The following is a 21,437-nucleotide window of genomic DNA, read 5'->3' on the forward strand; positions in this document are numbered from 1 at the left end:
TCAATCCCGATGCAATTTCTGTGTTTCATGAACACTTTGAATGTCCACAGATTATAGAATGCCTCCAGATGTGCATCAGAAACTACTTCTGGTCTTCCAGGGAACGATCAAAGAATAGACGGTTTAAGACATTACTCCCATGGAGGAAAGTGCGCATGGTGCCTGTTGTATTCAATCCCGATGCAATTTCTGTGTTTAATCAACAGTCTGATAGTCCACAGTTAACAGAATGCCTCCAGATGTGCATCGGAAACTAACACTGGTCTTCCAGGGAACGTTCAAAGCGTAGGCTGTTTGAGACATTACTAACATGGAGGAAAGTGCGGATGGTGACTGTTGTATTCAATCCCGATGTAATTTCTGTGTTTCATCAACACTTTGAATGTTCACAGATTATAGAATGCCTCCAGATGCGCATCGCAAACTACTACTGGTCTTACAGGGAACGATCAAAGCGTAGACTGTTTGAGACATTCCTCCCATGGAGGAAAGTGCGGATGGTGACTGTTGTATTCAATCCCGATGCAACTTCTGTGTTTCATCAACACTCTGATAGTCCACAGATTACAGAATGCCTCCAGATGTGTATCGGAAACTTCTACTGGTCTTCCAGGGAAGGATCAAAGCGTAGACTGTTTGAGACATTACTCACATGGAGGAAAGTGCGCATGGTGACTGTTGTACTCAAACCCGATGCATTTTCTGTGTTTCATAAACTCTCTGATAGTCCACAGATTACAGAATGCCTCCAGATGTGCATCGGAAACTACTACTGGTGTTCTTGGGAACGATCAAAACGTAGACTGTCTGAGACATTTCTCCCATGGAGGAAAGTGCGCATGGTGCCAGTTGTATTCAATCCCGATGCAATTTCTGTGTATCATCGACACTTTCAAGGTCCACAGATTACAGAATGCCTCAAGATGTGCATCGGAAACTACTACTGGTCTTCCAGGGAACGATCAGAGCGTAGACTGTTTGAAACATTGCTCCCATGGAGGAAAGTGCGCATGGTGCCTGTTGTATTCAATCCCGATGCAATTTCTGTTTTTCATCAACACTCTGATAGTCCAAGGATTAGTGAATGCCTCCAGATGTGCATCGGTAACTACTACTGGTCTTCAGGGGAACGATCAAATTGTAGTCGGTTTGAGACATTCCTCCCACGGAGGAAAGTGCGGATGGTGACTCTTGTATTCAATCCCGATGCAATTTCTGTGTTTCATCAACACCTTGAAGGTCCACAGATAACAGAATGCCTACAGATGTGCATCGGAAACTACTACTGGTCTTCCAGCGAATGATCAAAGCGTAGACCGTTTGAGAATTACTCCCATGGAGGAAAGTGCGGATGGTGACTGTTGTATTCACTCCAGATGCAATTTCTGTGTTTCATCAAAACTCTGATAGTCCTCAGATTACAGAATGCCTCCAGATGTGCATCGGGAACTACTACTGGTCTTCCAGGGAACGATCAAAGCTTACACTGTTAGAGACATTACTCCCATGGAGGAAAGTGCGCATGGTGACTGTTGTATTCAATCTCGATGCAATTTCTGTGTTTCATCAACAATCTGATAGTCAACAGATTACAGAATACCCCAAGATGTGCATCGGAAACTAACACTGGTCTTCCAGGGAACGTTCAAAGCGTAGGCTGTTTGATACATTACTAACATGGAGGAAAGTGCGGATGGTGACTGTTGTATTCAATCCCGATGCAATTTCTGTGTTTCATCAGCACTTTGAATGTCCACAGATCATAGAATGCCTCCAGATGTGCATCGGAAACTACTACTGGTCTTACAGGGAAGGATCAAAGCGTAAACTGTTTGACACATTACTCCCTTTGAGGAAAGTGCGCAAGGTGACTGTTGTATTCAAACCCGATTCAATTTCTGTGTTTCATCAACACTCTGATAGTCCACAGATTACAGAATGATTCTAGATGTGCATCGGAAACTCCTACTGGTCTCCCAAGGAACGATCAAAGCGTAGACTGTTAGAGACATTACTCCCATGGGTAAAAGAGCGCGTGGTGACTGTTGTATTCAACCCCGATGCAATTTCTGTGTTTCATCAACACTCTGATAGTCCACAGATTACAGATTGTCTCCAGATGTACATCGGAAACTACTACTGGTCTTCCTGGGAGCGATCAAAGCGTAGGGTGATTCAGACATTACTCCCATGGAGGAAAGTGGGCATGGTGACTGTTGTATTCAATCCCGACGCAATTTCTGTGTTTCATCAACACTTTGAAGGTCCACAGATTAAAGAATGCCACCAGATGTGCATCGGAAACTACTACTGGTCTTCCAGGGAACGATCAAATCGTAGCCTGTTTGAGAATTACTCCCACGGAGGAAAGAGCGGATGGTGACTGTTGTATTCACTCCAGATGGAATATCTGTGTTTCATCAACACTCTGATAGTCCACAGATTACAGAATGCCTCCAGATGTGGATCGGAAACTACTACTGGTCTTCCAGGGAACGATCAAAGCGTAGACTGTTTCAGACATTACTCCCATGGAGGATAGTGCGCATGGGGACAGTTGTATTCAATCCCGAGGCAATTTCTGTGTTCCATCAACACTTTGAAGGTCCACAGATATCAGAATGCCTCCAGACGTGCATCGGAAACTACTACTAGACTTCCAGCGAACGATCAAAGCGTAGACTGTTTGAGAATTACCCCCATGGAGGAAAGTGCGAATGGTGACTGTTGTATTCAATCCCGATGCAATTACTGTGTTTCATCAACACACTGATAGTCAACAGATTACAGAATGCCTCCAGATGTTTATCGGAAACTAACACTGGTCTTCCAGGGAACGTTCAAAGCGTAGGCTGTTTGAGACATTACTAACATGGAGGAAAGTGCGGATGGTGACTGTTGTATTCAATCCCGATGCAATTTCTGTGTTTCATCAACACTTTGAATGTCCACAGATTATAGATTGCCTCCAGATGTGCATCGCAAACTACTTCTGGTCTTCCAGGGAACGATAAAAAAATAGACTGTTTAAAACATTACTCCCATGGAGGAAAGTGCGCGTGGTGCCTGTTGTATTCAATCCCGATCCAAATTCTGTGTTTCATCAACAGTCTGATAGTCCACAGATAACAGAATGCCTCCAGATGCGCATCGCAAACTACTACTGGTCTTACAGGGAACGATCAAAGCGTAGACTGTTTGAGACATTCCTCGCATGGAGGAAAGTGCGCGTGGTGACTGTTGTATTCAATCCCGATTCAAATTCTGTGTTTCATCAACACTCTGATAGTCCACATATTACAGAGTGCCTCCAGATGTGTATCGGAAGCTACTACTGGTCTTCCAGGGAACGATCAAAGCGTAGACTGTTTGAGACATTACTCACATGGAGGAAAGTGCGCATGGTGACTGTTGTACTCAATCCCGATGCATTTTCTGTGTTTCTTCAACTCTCTGATAGTCCACAGATTACAGAATGCCTCCAGATGTGCATCGGAAACTACTACTGGTCTTCCTGGGAACGATCAAAACGTAGACTGTCTGAGACATTCCTCCCATGGAGGAAAGTGCGCATGGTGCCTCCTGTATTCAATCCCGATGCAATTTCTGTGTTTAATCAACAGTCTGATAGTCCACAGATTACAGAATGCCTCCAGATGTGCATCGGAAACTAACACTGGTCTTCCAGGGAACGTTCACAGCGTATGCTGCTTGAGACATTACTAACATGGAGGAAAGTGCGGATGGTGACAGTTGTATTCAATCCCGATGTAATTTCTGTGTTTCATCAACACCTTGAAGGTCCACAGATTACAGAATGCCTACAGATGTGCATCGGAAACTACTACTGGTCTTCCAGCGAATGATCAAAGCGTAGACTGTTTGAGAATTACTCCCATGGAGGAAAGTGCGGATGGTGACTGTTGTATTCACTCCAGATGCAATTTCTGTGTTTCATCAACACTCTGATAGTCCACAGATTACAGAATGCCTTCAGATGTGCATCGGAAACTACTACTGGTCTTCCAGGGAACGATCAAAGCTTACACTGTTAGAGACATTACTCCCATGGAGGAAAGTGCGCATGGTGACTGTTGTATTCAATCTCGATGCAATTTCTGTGTTTCATCAACACTCTGATAGTCAACAGATTACAGAATGCCTCAAGATGTGCATCGGAAACTAACACTGGTCTTCCAGGGAACGTTCAAAGCGTAGGCTGTTTGATACATTACTAACATGGAGGAAAGTGCGGATGGTGACTGTTGTATTCAATCCCGATGCAATTTCTGTGTTTCATCAACACTTTGAATGTCCACAGATTATAGAATGCCTCTAGATGTGCATCGGAAACTACTACTGGTCTTACAGGGAACGATCAAAGCGTAAACTGTTTGAGACATTACTCCCTTGGAGGAAAGTGCGCAAGGTGACTGTTGTATTCAAACCCGATTCAATTTCTGTGTTTCATCAACACTCTGATAGTCCACAGATTACAGAATGATTCTAGATGTGCATCGGAAACTACTACTGGTCTCCCAAGGAACGATCAAAGCGTAGACTGTTAGAGACATTACTCAAATGGGGAAAAGTGCGCGTGGTGACTGTTGTATTCAATCCCGATGCAATTTCTGTGTTTCATCAACACTCTGATAGTCCACAGATTACAGAATGCCTCCAGATGTTCATCGGAAACTAACACTGGTCTTCCAGGGAACGTTGAAAGCGTAGGCTGTTTGAGACATTACTAACATGGAGGAAAGTGCGGATGGTGACTGTTGTATTCAATCCCGATGCAATTTCTGTGTTTCATCAACACTTTGAATGTCCACAGATTATAGAATGCCTCCTGATGTGCATCGCAAACTACTTCTGGTATTCCAGGGAACGATAAAAAAATAGACTGTTTAAGACATTACTCCCATGGAGGAAAGTGCGCAAGGTGACTGTTGTATTCAAACCCGATTCAATTTCTGTGTTTCATCAACACTCTGATAGTCCACAGATTACAGAATGATTCTAGATGTGCATCGGAAACTACTACTGGTCTCCCAAACGAACGATCAAAGCGTAGACTGTTAGAGACATTACTCCCATGGGGAAAAGTGCGCATGGTGGTAGTTGTATTCAATCCCGAGGCAATTTCTGTGTTTCATCAACACTTTGAAGGTCCACAGATTACAGAATGCCTCCAGATGTGCATCGGAAACTACTACTGGACTTCCAGGGAACGATCAAAGCGTAGACTGTTTGAGCCATTACTAACATGGAGGAAAGTGCGGATGGTGCCTGTTGTATTCAATCCCGATGCAATTTCTGTGTTTCATCAACACTTTGAATGTCCACAGATTATAGAATGCCTCCAGATGTGCATCGGAAACTACTTCTGGTCTTCCAGGGAACGATCAAATAATAGACGGTTTAAGACATTACTCCCATGGAGGAAAGTGAGCATGGTGCCTGTTGTATTCAATCCCGATGCAATTTCTGTGTTTAATCAACAGTCTGATAGTCCACAGATGACAGAATGCCTCCAGATTTGCATCGGAAACTAACACTGGTCTTCCAGGGAACGTTCAAAGCGTAGGCTGTTTGAGACATTACTAACATGGAGGAAAGTGCGGATGGTGACTGTTGTATTCAATCCCGATGTAATATCTGTGTTTCATCAACACTTTGAATGTTCACAGATTATAGAATGCCTCCAGATGCGCATCGCAAACTACTACTGGTCTTACAGGGAACGATCAAAGCGTAGACTGTTTGAGACATTCCTCCCATGGAGGAAAGTGCGGATGGTGACTGTTGTATTCAATCCCGATGCAACTTCTGTGTTTCATCAACACTCTGATAGTCCACAGATTACAGAATGCCTCCAGATGTGTATCGGAAACTTCTACTGGTCTTCCAGGGAAGGATCAAAGCGTAGACTGTTTGAGACATTACTCACATGGAGGAAAGTGCGCATGGTGACTGTTGTACTCAAACCCGATGCATTTTCTGTGTTTCATCAACTCTCTGATAGTCCACAGATTACAGAATGCCTCCAGATGTGCATCGGAAACTACTACTGTTGTTCTTGGGAACGATCAAAACGTAGACTGTCTGAGACATTACTCCCATGGAGGAAAGTGCGCATGGTGCCTGTTGTATTCAATCCCGATGCAATTTCTGTGTATCATCGACACTTTCAAGGTCCACAGAATACAGAATGCCTCAAGATGTGCATCGGAAACTACTACTGGTCTTCCAGGGAACGATCAAAGCGTAGACTGTTTGAAACATTGCTCCCATGGAGGAAAGTGCGCATGGTGCCTTTTGTATTCAATCCCGATGCAATTTCTGTGTTTCATCAACTCTCTGATAGTCCAAAGATTAGTGAATGCCTCCAGATGTGCATCGGTAACTACGACTGGTCTTCAGGGGAACGATCAAATTGTAGACGGTTTGAGACATTCCTCCCACGGAGGAAAGTGCGGATGGTGACTGTTGTATTCAATCCCGATGCAATTTCTGTGTTTCATCAACACCTTGAAGGTCCACAGATAACAGAATGCCTACAGATGTGCATCGGAAACTACTACTGGTCTTCCAGCGAATGATCAAAGCGTAGACTGTTTGAGAATTACTCCCATGGAGGAAAGTGCGGATGGTGACTGTTGTATTCACTCCAGATGCAATTTCTGTGTTTCATCAACACTCTGATAGTCCACAGATTACAGAATGCCTCCAGATGTGCATCGGAAACTACTACTGGTCTTCCAGGGAACGATCAAAGCTTACACTGTTAGAGACATTACTCCCATGGAGGAAAGTGCGCATGGTGACTGTTGTATTCAATCTCGATGCAATTTCTGTGTTTCATCAACACTCTGATAGTCAACAGATTACAGAATGCCTCAAGATGTGCATCGGAAACTAACACTGGTCTTCCAGGGAACGTTCAAAGCGTAGGCTGTTTGATACATTACTAACATGGAGGAAAGTGCGGATGGTGACTGTTGTATTCAATCCCGATGCAATTTCTGTGTTTCATCAACACTTTGAATGTCCACAGATTATAGAATGCCTCTAGATGTGCATCGGAAACTACTACTGGTCTTACAGGGAACGATCAAAGCGTAAACTGTTTGAGACATTACTCCCTTGGAGGAAAGTGCGCAAGGTGACTGTTGTATTCAAACCCGATTCAATTTCTGTGTTTCATCAACACTCTGATAGTCCACAGATTACAGAATGATTCTAGATGTGCATCGGAAACTACTACTGGTCTCCCAAACGAACGATCAAAGCGTAGACTGTTAGAGACATTACTCCCATGGGGAAAAGTGCGCATGGTGGTAGTTGTATTCAATCCCGAGGCAATTTCTGTGTTTCATCAACACTTTGAAGGTCCACAGATTACAGAATGCCTCCAGATGTGCATCGGAAACTACTACTGGACTTCCAGGGAACGATCAAAGCGTAGACTGTTTGAGCCATTACTAACATGGAGGAAAGTGCGGATGGTGCCTGTTGTATTCAATCCCGATGCAATTTCTGTGTTTCATCAACACTTTGAATGTCCACAGATTATAGAATGCCTCCAGATGTGCATCGGAAACTACTTCTGGTCTTCCAGGGAACGATCAAAGAATAGACGGTTTAAGACATTACTCCCATGGAGGAAAGTGAGCATGGTGCCTGTTGTATTCAATCCCGATGCAATTTCTGTGTTTAATCAACAGTCTGATAGTCCACAGATAACAGAATGCCTCCAGATGTGCATCGGAAACTAACACTGGTCTTCCAGGGAACGTTCAAAGCGTAGGCTGTTTGAGACATTACTAACATGGAGGAAAGTGCGGATGGTGACTGTTGTATTCAATCCCGATGTAATTTCTGTGTTTCATCAACACTTTGAATGTTCACAGATTATAGAATGCCTCCAGATGCGCATCGCAAACTACTACTGGTCTTACAGGGAACGATCAAAGCGTAGACTGTTTGAGACATTCCTCCCATGGAGGAAAGTGCGGATGGTGACTGTTGTATTCAATCCCGATGCAACTTCTGTGTTTCATCAACACTCTGATAGTCCACAGATTACAGAATGCCTCCAGATGTGTATCGGAAACTTCTACTGGTCTTCCAGGGAAGGATCAAAGCGTAGACTGTTTGAGACATTACTCACATGGAGGAAAGTGCGCATGGTGACTGTTGTACTAAAACCCGATGCATTTTCTGTGTTTCATCAACTCTCTGATAGTCCACAGATTACAGAATGCCTCCAGATGTGCATCGGAAACTACTACTGTTGTTCTTGGGAACGATCAAAACGTAGACTGTCTGAGACATTACTCCCATGGAGGAAAGTGCGCATGGTGCCTGTTGTATTCAATCCCGATGCAATTTCTGTGTATCATCGACACTTTCAAGGTCCACAGATTACAGAATGCCTCAAGATGTGCATCGGAAACTACTACTGGTCTTCCAGGGAACGATCAAAGCGTAGACTGTTTGAAACATTGCTCCCATGGAGGAAATTGCGCATGGTGCCTTTTGTATTCAATCCCGATGCAATTTCTGTGTTTCATCAACTCTCTGATAGTCCAAAGATTAGTGAATGCCTCCAGATGTGCATCGGTAACTACGACTGGTCTTCAGGGGAACGATCAAATTGTAGACGGTTTGAGACATTCCTCCCACGGAGGAAAGTGCGGATGGTGACTGTTGTATTCAATCCCGATGCAATTTCTGTGTTTCATCAACACCTTGAAGGTCCACAGATTACAGAATGCCTACAGATGTGCATCGGAAACTACTACTGGCTTCCAGCGAATGATCAAAGCGTAGACTGTTTGAGAATTACTCCCATGGAGGAAAGTGCAGATGGTGACTGTTGTATTCACTCCAGATGCAATTTCTGTGTTTCATCAACACTCTGATAGTCCACAGATTACAGAATGCCTCCAGATGTGCATCGGAAACTACTACTGGTCTTCCAGGGAACGATCAAAGCTTACACTGTTAGAGACATTACTCCCATGGAGGAAAGTGCGCATGGTGACAGTTGTATTCACTCCAGATGCATTTTCTGTGTTTCATCAACACAGATTACAGAATGCCTCCAGATGTGCATCGGAAACTACTACTGGTCTTCCTGGGAACGATCAAAACGTAGACTGTCTGAGACATTACTCCCATGGAGGAAAGTGCGCATGGTGCCTGCTGTATTCAATCCCGATGCAATTTCTGTGTTTCATCGACACTTTGAATGTCCACAGATTATAGAATGCCTCCAGATGTGCATCGGAAACTACTACTGGTCTTACAGGGAACGATCAAATCGTAAACTGTTTGAGACATTACTCCCTTGGAGGAAAGTGCGCAAGGTGACTGTTGTATTCAAACCCGATTCAATTTCTGTGTTTCATCAACACTCTGATAGTCCACAGATTACAGAATGATTCTAGATGTGCATCGGAAACTACTACTGGTCTCCCAAGGAACGATCAAAGCGTAGACTGTTAGAGACATTACTCCCATGGAGGAAAGTGCGCGTGGTGACTGTTGTATTCAATCCCGATGCAATTTCTGTGTTTCATCAACACTCTGATAGTCCACAGATTAAAGAATGCCACCAGATGTGCATCGGAAACTACTACTGGTCTTCCAGGGAACGATCAAATCGTAGCCTGTTTGAGAATTACTCCCATGGAGGAAAGAGCGGATGGTGACTGTTGTATTCACTCCAGATGCATTTTCTGTGTTTCATCAACACAGATTACAGAATGCCTCCAGATGTGCATCGGAAACTACTACTGGTCTTCCTGGGAACGATCAAAACGTAGACTGTCTGAGACATTACTCCCATGGAGGAAAGTGCGCATGGTGCCTGCTGTATTCAATCCCGATGCAATTTCTGTGTTTCATCGACACTTTGAAGGTCCACGGATTACAGAATGCCTCCAGATGTGCATCGGAAACTACTACTGGTCTTCCAGGGAAAGATCAAAGCGTAGACTGTTTGAAACATTGCTCCCATGGAGGAATGTGCGCATGGTGCCTTTTGTACTCAATCCCGATGCAATTTCTGTGTTTCATCAACACTCTGATAGTCCAAAGATTAGTGAATGCCTCCAGATGTGCATCGGTAACTACTACTGGTCTTCAGGGGAACGATCAAATTGTAGACTGTTTGAGACATTCCTCCCACGGAGGAAAGTGCGCATGGTGACTCTTGTATTCAATCCCGATGCAATTTCTGTGTTTCATCAACACCTTGAAGGTCCACAGATAACAGAATGCCTACAGATGTGCATCGGAAACTACTACTGGTCTTCCAGCGAATGATCAAAGCGTAGACCGTTTGAGAATTACTCCCATGGAGGAAAGTGCGGATGGTGACTGTTGTATTCACTCCAGATGCAATTTCTGTGTTTCATCAACACTCTGATAGTCCACAGATTACAGAATACCCCAAGATGTGCATCGGGAACTACTACTGGTCTTCCAGGGAACGATCAAAGCTTACACTGTTAGAGACATTACTCCCATGGAGGAAAGTGCGCATGGTGACTGTTGTATTCAATCTCGATGCAATTTCTGTGTTTCATCAACAATCTGATAGTCAACAGATTACAGAATACCCCAAGATGTGCATCGGAAACTAACACTGGTCTTCCAGGGAACGTTCAAAGCGTAGGCTGTTTGATACATTACTAACATGGAGGAAAGTGCGGATGGTGACTGTTGTATTCAATCCCGATGCAATTTCTGTGTTTCATCAGCACTTTGAATGTCCACAGATCATAGAATGCCTCCAGATGTGCATCGGAAACTACTACTGGTCTTACACGGAAGGATCAAAGCGTAAACTGTTTGACACATTACTCCCTTTGAGGAAAGTGCGCAAGGTGACTGTTGTATTCAAACCCGATTCAATTTCTGTGTTTCATCAACACTCTGATAGTCCACAGATTACAGAATGATTCTAGATGTGCATCGGAAACTACTACTGGTCTCCCAAGGAACGATCAAAGCGTAGACTGTTAGAGACATTACTCCCATGGGTAAAAGAGCGCGTGGTGACTGTTGTATTCAACCCCGATGCAATTTCTGTGTTTCATCAACACTCTGATAGTCCACAGATTACAGATTGTCTCCAGATGTACATCGGAAACTACTACTGGTCTTCCTGGGAGCGATCAAAGCGTAGGGTGATTCAGACATTACTCCCATGGAGGAAAGTGGGCATGGTGACTGTTGTATTCAATCCCGACGCAATTTCTGTGTTTCATCAACACTTTGAAGGTCCACAGATTAAAGAATGCCACCAGATGTGCATCGGAAACTACTACTGGTCTTCCAGGGAACGATCAAATCGTAGCCTGTTTGAGAATTACTCCCACGGAGGAAAGAGCGGATGGTGACTGTTGTATTCACTCCAGATGGAATTTCTGTGTTTCATCAACACTCTGATAGTCCACAGATTACAGAATGCCTCCAGATGTGCATCGGAAACTACTACTGGTCTTCCAGGGAACGATCAAAGCGTAGACTGTTTCAGACATTACTCCCATGGAGGATAGTGCGCATGGGGACAGTTGTATTCAATCCCGAGGCAATTTCTGTGTTCCATCAACACTTTGAAGGTCCACAGATATCAGAATGCCTCCAGACGTGCATCGGAAACTACTACTAGACTTCCAGCGAACGATCAAAGCGTAGACTGTTTGAGAATTACCCCCATGGAGGAAAGTGCGAATGGTGACTGTTGTATTCAATCCCGATGCAATTACTGTGTTTCATCAACACACTGATAGTCAACAGATTACAGAATGCCTCCAGATGTTTATCGGAAACTAACACTGGTCTTCCAGGGAACGTTCAAAGCGTAGGCTGTTTGAGACATTACTAACATGGAGGAAAGTGCGGATGGTGACTGTTGTATTCAATCCCGATGCAATTTCTGTGTTTCATCAACACTTTGAATGTCCACAGATTATAGAATGCCTCCAGATGTGCATCGCAAACTACTTCTGGTCTTCCAGGGAACGATAAAAAAATAGACTGTTTAAAACATTACTCCCATGGAGGAAAGTGCGCGTGGTGCCTGTTGTATTCAATCCCGATCCAAATTCTGTGTTTCATCAACAGTCTGATAGTCCACAGATAACAGAATGCCTCCAGATGCGCATCGCAAACTACTACTGGTCTTACAGGGAACGATCAAAGCGTAGACTGTTTGAGACATTCCTCGCATGGAGGAAAGTGCGCGTGGTGACTGTTGTATTCAATCCCGATTCAAATTCTGTGTTTCATCAACACTCTGATAGTCCACATATTACAGAGTGCCTCCAGATGTGTATCGGAAGCTACTACTGGTCTTCCAGGGAACGATCAAAGCGTAGACTGTTTGAGACATTACTCACATGGAGGAAAGTGCGCATGGTGACTGTTGTACTCAATCCCGATGCATTTTCTGTGTTTCTTCAACTCTCTGATAGTCCACAGATTACAGAATGCCTCCAGATGTGCATCGGAAACTACTACTGGTCTTCCTGGGAACGATCAAAACGTAGACTGTCTGAGACATTACTCCCATGGAGGAAAGTGCGCATGGTGCCTGCTGTATTCAATCCCGATGCAATTTCTGTGTTTAATCAACAGTCTGATAGTCCACAGATTACAGAATGCCTCCAGATGTGCATCGGAAACTAACACTGGTCTTCCAGGGAACGTTCACAGCGTATGCTGCTTGAGACATTACTAACATGGAGGAAAGTGCGGATGGTGACAGTTGTATTCAATCCCGATGTAATTTCTGTGTTTCATCAACACCTTGAAGGTCCACAGATTACAGAATGCCTACAGATGTGCATCGGAAACTACTACTGGTCTTCCAGCGAATGATCAAAGCGTAGACTGTTTGAGAATTACTCCCATGGAGGAAAGTGCGGATGGTGACTGTTGTATTCACTCCAGATGCAATTTCTGTGTTTCATCAACACTCTGATAGTCCACAGATTACAGAATGCCTTCAGATGTGCATCGGAAACTACTACTGGTCTTCCAGGGAACGATCAAAGCTTACACTGTTAGAGACATTACTCCCATGGAGGAAAGTGCGCATGGTGACTGTTGTATTCAATCTCGATGCAATTTCTGTGTTTCATCAACACTCTGATAGTCAACAGATTACAGAATGCCTCAAGATGTGCATCGGAAACTAACACTGGTCTTCCAGGGAACGTTCAAAGCGTAGGCTGTTTGATACATTACTAACATGGAGGAAAGTGCGGATGGTGACTGTTGTATTCAATCCCGATGCAATTTCTGTGTTTCATCAACACTTTGAATGTCCACAGATTATAGAATGCCTCTAGATGTGCATCGGAAACTACTACTGGTCTTACAGGGAACGATCAAAGCGTAAACTGTTTGAGACATTACTCCCTTGGAGGAAAGTGCGCAAGGTGACTGTTGTATTCAAACCCGATTCAATTTCTGTGTTTCATCAACACTCTGATAGTCCACAGATTACAGAATGATTCTAGATGTGCATCGGAAACTACTACTGGTCTCCCAAGGAACGATCAAAGCGTAGACTGTTAGAGACATTACTCAAATGGGGAAAAGTGCGCGTGGTGACTGTTGTATTCAATCCCGATGCAATTTCTGTGTTTCATCAACACTCTGATAGTCCACAGATTACAGAATGCCTCCAGATGTTCATCGGAAACTAACACTGGTCTTCCAGGGAACGTTGAAAGCGTAGGCTGTTTGAGACATTACTAACATGGAGGAAAGTGCGGATGGTGACTGTTGTATTCAATCCCGATGCAATTTCTGTGTTTCATCAACACTTTGAATGTCCACAGATTATAGAATGCCTCCTGATGTGCATCGCAAACTACTTCTGGTATTCCAGGGAACGATAAAAAAATAGACTGTTTAAGACATTACTCCCATGGAGGAAAGTGCGCAAGGTGACTGTTGTATTCAAACCCGATTCAATTTCTGTGTTTCATCAACACTCTGATAGTCCACAGATTACAGAATGATTCTAGATGTGCATCGGAAACTACTACTGGTCTCCCAAACGAACGATCAAAGCGTAGACTGTTAGAGACATTACTCCCATGGGGAAAAGTGCGCATGGTGGTAGTTGTATTCAATCCCGAGGCAATTTCTGTGTTTCATCAACACTTTGAAGGTCCACAGATTACAGAATGCCTCCAGATGTGCATCGGAAACTACTACTGGACTTCCAGGGAACGATCAAAGCGTAGACTGTTTGAGCCATTACTAACATAGAGGAAAGTGCGGATGGTGCCTGTTGTATTCAATCCCGATGCAATTTCTGTGTTTCATCAACACTTTGAATGTCCACAGATTATAGAATGCCTCCAGATGTGCATCGGAAACTACTTCTGGTCTTCCAGGGAACGATCAAAGAATAGACGGTTTAAGACATTACTCCCATGGAGGAAAGTGAGCATGGTGCCTGTTGTATTCAATCCCGATGCAATTTCTGTGTTTAATCAACAGTCTGATAGTCCACAGATGACAGAATGCCTCCAGATGTGCATCGGAAACTAACACTGGTCTTCCAGGGAACGTTCAAAGCGTAGGCTGTTTGAGACATTACTAACATGGAGGAAAGTGCGGATGGTGACTGTTGTATTCAATCCCGATGTAATATCTGTGTTTCATCAACACTTTGAATGTTCACAGATTATAGAATGCCTCCAGATGCGCATCGCAAACTACTACTGGTCTTACAGGGAACGATCAAAGCGTAGACTGTTTGAGACATTCCTCCCATGGAGGAAAGTGCGGATGGTGACTGTTGTATTCAATCCCGATGCAACTTCTGTGTTTCATCAACACTCTGATAGTCCACAGATTACAGAATGCCTCCAGATGTGTATCGGAAACTTCTACTGGTCTTCCAGGGAAGGATCAAAGCGTAGACTGTTTGAGACATTACTCACATGGAGGAAAGTGCGCATGGTGACTGTTGTACTCAAACCCGATACATTTTCTGTGTTTCATCAACTCTCTGATAGTCCACAGATTACAGAATGCCTCCAGATGTGCATCGGAAACTACTACTGTTGTTCTTGGGAACGATCAAAACGTAGACTGTCTGAGACATTACTCCCATGGAGGAAAGTGCGCATGGTGCCTGTTGTATTCAATCCCGATGCAATTTCTGTGTATCATCGACACTTTCAAGGTCCACAGAATACAGAATGCCTCAAGATGTGCATCGGAAACTACTACTGGTCTTCCAGGGAACGATCAAAGCGTAGACTGTTTGAAACATTGCTCCCATGGAGGAAAGTGCGCATGGTGCCTTTTGTATTCAATCCCGATGCAATTTCTGTGTTTCATCAACTCTCTGATAGTCCAAAGATTAGTGAATGCCTCCAGATGTGCATCGGTAACTACGACTGGTCTTCAGGGGAACGATCACATTGTAGACGGTTTGAGACATTCCTCCCACGGAGGAAAGTGCGGATGGTGACTGTTGTATTCAATCCCGATGCAATTTCTGTGTTTCATCAACACCTTGAAGGTCCACAGATAACAGAATGCCTACAGATGTGCATCGGAAACTACTACTGGTCTTCCAGCGAATGATCAAAGCGTAGACTGTTTGAGAATTACTCCCATGGAGGAAAGTGCGGATGGTGACTGTTGTATTCACTCCAGATGCAATTTCTGTGTTTCATCAACACTCTGATAGTCCACAGATTACAGAATGCCTCCAGATGTGCATCGGAAACTACTACTGGTCTTCCAGGGAACGATCAAAGCTTACACTGTTAGAGACATTACTCCCATGGAGGAAAGTGCGCATGGTGACTGTTGTATTCAATCTCGATGCAATTTCTGTGTTTCATCAACACTCTGATAGTCAACAGATTACAGAATGCCTCAAGATGTGCATCGGAAACTAACACTGGTCTTCCAGGGAACGTTCAAAGCGTAGGCTGTCTGATACATTACTAACATGGAGGAAAGTGCGGATGGTGACTGTTGTATTCAATCCCGATGCAATTTCTGTGTTTCATCAACACTTTGAATGTCCACAGATTATAGAATGCCTCCAGATGTGCATCGGAAACTACTACTGGTCTTACAGGGAACGATCAAAGCGTAAACTGTTTGAGACATTACTCCCTTGGAGGAAAGTGCGCAAGGTGACTGTTGTATTCAAACCCGATTCAATTTCTGTGTTTCATCAACACTCTGATAGTCCACAGATTACAGAATGATTCTAGATGTGCATCGGAAACTACTACTGGTCTCCCAAGGAACGATCAAAGCGTAGACTGTTAGAGACATTACTCCCATGGAGGAAAGTGCGCGTGGTGACTGTTGTATTCAATCCCGATGCAATTTCTGTGTTTCATCAACACTCTGATAGTCCACAGATTAAAGAATGCCACCAGATGTGCATCGGAAACTACTACTGGTCTTCCAGGGAACGATCAAATCGTAGCCTGTTTGAGAATTACTCCCATGGAGGAAAGAGCGGATGGTGACTGTTGTATTCACTCCAGATGCAATTTCTGTGTTTCATCAACACAGATTACAGAATGCCTCCAGATGTGCATCGGAAACTACTACTGGTCTTCCTGGGAACGATCAAAACGTAGACTGTCTGAGACATTACTCCCATGGAGGAAAGTGCGCATGGTGCCTGCTGTATTCAATCCCGATGCAATTTCTGTGTTTCATCGACACTTTGAAGGTCCACGGATTACAGAATGCCTCCAGATGTGCATCGGAAACTACTACTGGTCTTCCAGGGAAAGATCAAAGCGTAGACTGTTTGAAACATTGCTCCCATGGAGGAATGTGCGCATGGTGCCTTTTGTACTCAATCCCGATGCAATTTCTGTGTTTCATCAACACTCTGATAGTCCAAAGATTAGTGAATGCCTCCAGATGTGCATCGGTAACTACTACTGGTCTTCAGGGGAACGATCAAATTGTAGACTGTTTGAGACATTCCTCCCACGGAGGAAAGTGCGCATGGTGACTCTTGTATTCAATCCCGATGCAATTTCTGTGTTTCATCAACACTCAGATTGTCCACAGATTACAGAATGCCTCCAGATGTGCATCGGAAACTACTACTGGTCTTCCAGCGAATGATCAAAGCGTAGACTGTTTGAGAATTACTCCCATGGGGGAAAGTGCGGATGGTGACTGTTGTATTCACTCCAGATGCAATTTCTGTGTTTCATCAACACTCTGATAGTCCACAGATTACAGAATGCCTCCAGATGTGCATCGGAATCTGCTACTGTTCTTGCAGGGAACGATCAAAGCGTAGACTGTTTGAGACATTAGTAACATGGAGGAAAGTGCTGATGGTGACAGTTGTATTCAATCCCGAGGCAATTTCTGTGTCTCATCAACACTTTGAAGGTCCACAGATTACAGAATGCCTCCAGATGTGCATCGGAAACTACTACTGGACTTCCAGGGAACGATCAAAGCGTAGACTGTTTGAGAATTACCCCCATGGAAAAAAGGGCGAATGGTGACTGTTGTATTCAATCCCGATGCCATTTCTGTGTTTCATCAACACTCTGATAGTCCACAGATTACAGAATGCCTCCAGATGTGCATCGAAAACTAACACTGGTCTTCCAGGGAACGATCAAAGCGTGGACTGTTTGAGACATTAGTAACATGGAGGAAAGTGCGGATGGTGATTGTTGTATTCAATCCCGATGCAATTTCTGTGTTTCATCAACACTTTGAAGGACCACAGAGTACAGAATGCCTCCAGATGTGCATCGGAAACTACTACTGGTCTTCCTGGGAGCGATCGAAGCGCAGAGTGATTCAGACATTACTCCAGTGGAGGAAAGTGGGCATGGTGACTGTTGTATTCAATCCCGATGCAATTTCTGTGTTTCATCAACACTTTGAAGGGCCACAGATTATAGAATGCCACCAGATGTGCATCGGAAACTACTACTGGTCTTCCAGGGAACGATCAAAGCGTAGCCTGATTGAGAATTACTGCCATGGAGGAAAGTGCGGATGGTGACTGTTGTATTCACTCCAGATGCAATTTCTGTGTTTCATCAACACTCTGATAGTCCACAGATTACAGAATGCCTCCAGATGTGCATCGGAAACTACTACTGGTCTTCCAGGGAACGATCAAAGCTTAGACTGTTTCAGACATTATTCCCATGGAGGATAGTGCGCATGGTGACAGTTGTATTCAATCCCGAGCCAATTTCTGTGTTTCATCAACACTTTGAAGGTCCACAGATTACAGAATGCCTCCAGATGTTCATCGGAAACTACTACTGGACTTCCAGGGAACGATCAAAGCGTAGACTGTTTGAGAATTACCCCCATGGAGGAAAGTGCGAATGGTGACTGTTGTATTCAATCCCGATGCAATTTCTGTGTTTCATCAACACTCTGATAGTCAACAGATTACAGAATGCTTCCAGATGTTAATCGGAAACCAACACTGGTCTTCCAGGGAACGTTCAAAGCGTAGGCTGTTTTAGACATTAGTAACATGGAGGAAAGTGCGGAAGGTGACTGTTGTATTCAATCCCGATGCAATTTCTGTGTTTCATCAACACTTTGAATGTCCACAGATTATAGAATGCCTCCACATGTGAATCGGAAACTACTTCTGGTCTTCCAGGGAACGATCAATGAATAGACTGTTTAAGGCATTACTCCCATGGAGGAAAGTGCGCATGGTGCCTGTTGTATTCAATCCCGATGCAATTTCTGTGTTTCATCAACAGTCTGATAGTCCACAGATAACAGAATGCCTCCAGATGCGCATCGCAAACTACTACTGGTCTTACAGGGAACGATCAATGCGTAGACTGTTTGAGACATTCCTCCCATGGAGGAAAGTGCGCGTGGTGACTGTTGTATTCAATCCCGATGCAATTTCTGTGTTTCATCAACACTCTAATAGTCCACAGATTGCAGAATGCCTCCAGATGTGCATCGGAAACTACTACTGCTTTTCCAGGGAACGATCAAATCGTAGTCTGTTTGAGACTTTACATTTATGGAGGAAAGTGTGCATGGTGACATTTGTATTCAATCCCGATGCAACTTCTGTGTTTCATCAACACTCTGATAGTCCACAGATTACAGAATGCCTCCAGATGTGTATCGAAAACTACTACTGGTCTTCCAGGGAACGATCAAAGCGTAGACTGTTTGAGACATTACTCACATGGAGGAAATGCGCATGGTGACTGTTGTACTCTATCCCGATGCATTTTCTGTGTTTCATCAACTCTCTGATAGTCCACAGATTACAGAATGCCTCCAGATGTGCATCGGACACTACTACTGGTCTTCCAGGGAAGGATCAAAGCGTAGACTGTTTGAGACATTACTCACATGGAGGAAAGTGCGCATGGTGACTGTTGTACTCAAACCCGATGCATTTTCTGTGTTTCATCAACTCTCTGATAGTCCACAGATTACAGAATGCCTCCAGATGTGCATCGGAAACTACTATTGGTGTTCTTGGGAACGATCAAAACGTAGACTGTCTGAGACATTACTCCCATGGAGGAAAGTGCGCATGGTGCCTGTTGTATTCAATCCCGATGCAATTTCTGTGTATCATCGACACTTTGAAGGTCCACGGATTACAGAATGCCTCAAGATGTGCATGGGAAACTACTACTGGTCTTCCAGGGAACGATCAAAGCGTAGACTGTTTGAAACATTGCTCCCATGGAGGAAAGTGCGCATGGTGCCTGTTGTATTCAATCCCGATGCAATTTCTGTGTTTCATCAACACTCTGATAGTCCAAAGATTAGTGAATGCCTCCAGATGTGCATCGGTAACTACTACTGGTCTTCAGGGGAACGATCAAATTGTAGACTGTTTGATACATTACTAATATGGAGGAAAGTGCGGATGGTGACTGTTGTATTCAATCCCGATGCAATTTCTGTGTTTCATCAACACTTTGAATGTCCACGGATTATAGAATGCCTCCAGATGTGCATCGGAAACTACTACTGGTCTTACAGGGAAAGATCAAAGCGTAGGGTGATTCAGACATTACTCCCATGGAGGAAAGTGGGCATGGTGACTGTTGTATCCAATCCCGACGCAATTTCTGTGTTTCATCAACACTTTGAAGGTCCACAGATTAAAGAATGCCACCAGATGTGCATCGGAAACTACTACTGGTCTTCCAGGGAACGATCAAAGCGTAGCCTGTTTGAGAATTACTCCCATGGAGGAAAGAGCGGATGGTGACTGTTGTATTCACTCCAGATGCAATTTCTGTGTTTCATCAACACTCTGATAGTCCACAGATTACAGAATGCCTCCAGATGTGCATCGGAAACTACTACTGGTCTTCCAGGGAACGATCAAAGCGTACACTGTTTCAGACATTACTCCCATGGAGGATAGTGCGCATGGTGACAGTTGTATTCAATCCCGAGGCAATTTCTGTGTTTCATCAACACTTTGAAGGTCCACAGATTTCAGAATGCCTCCAGATGTGCATCGGAAACTACTACTAGACTTCCAGGGAACGATCAAAGCGTAGACCGTTTGAGAATTACCCCCATGGAGGAAAAAGCGAATGGTGACTGTTGTATTCAATCCCGATGCAATTTCTGTGTTTCATCAACACACTGATAGTCAACAGATTACAGAATGCCTCCAGATGTTCATCGGAAACTAACACTGGTCTTCCAGGGAACGTTCAAAGCGTAGGCTGTTTGAGACATTACTAACATGGAGGAAAGTGCGGATGGTGACTGTTGTATTCAATCCCGATGCAATTTCTGTGTTTCATCAACACTTTGAATGTCCACAGATTATAGAATGCCTCCAGATGTGCATCGCATACTACTTCTGGTCTTCCAAGGAACGATAAAAAAATAGACTGTTTAAGACATTACTCCCATGGAGGAAAGTGCGCGTGGTGCCTGTTGTATTCAGTCCCGATCCAATTTCTGTGTTTCATCAACAGTCTGATAGTCCACAGATAACAGAATGCCTCCAGATGCGCATCGCAAACTACTACTGGTCTTACAGGGAACGATCAAAGCGTAGACTGTTTGAGACATTCCTCCCATGGAGGAAAGTGCGCGTGGTGACTGTTGTATTCAATCCCGATGCAAATTCTGTGTTTCATCAACACTCTGATAGTCGACAGATTACAGAATGCCTCCAGATGTGCATCGGAAACTACTACTGGTCTTCCTGGGAACGATCAAAACGTAGACTGTCTGAGACATTACTCCCATGGAGGAAAGTGCGCATGGTGCCCGCTGTATTCAATCCCGATGCACTTTCTGTGTTTCATCGACACTTTGAAGGTCCAAGGATTACAGAATGCCTCCAGATGTGCATCGGAAACTACTACTGGTCTTCCAGCGAATGATCAAAGCGTAGA

The sequence above is a fragment of the Schistocerca gregaria genome, unplaced genomic scaffold, assembly GCF_023897955.1.
Source record: "Schistocerca gregaria isolate iqSchGreg1 unplaced genomic scaffold, iqSchGreg1.2 ptg000131l, whole genome shotgun sequence".
In the NCBI taxonomy this organism is placed as follows: domain Eukaryota; kingdom Metazoa; phylum Arthropoda; class Insecta; order Orthoptera; family Acrididae; genus Schistocerca; species Schistocerca gregaria.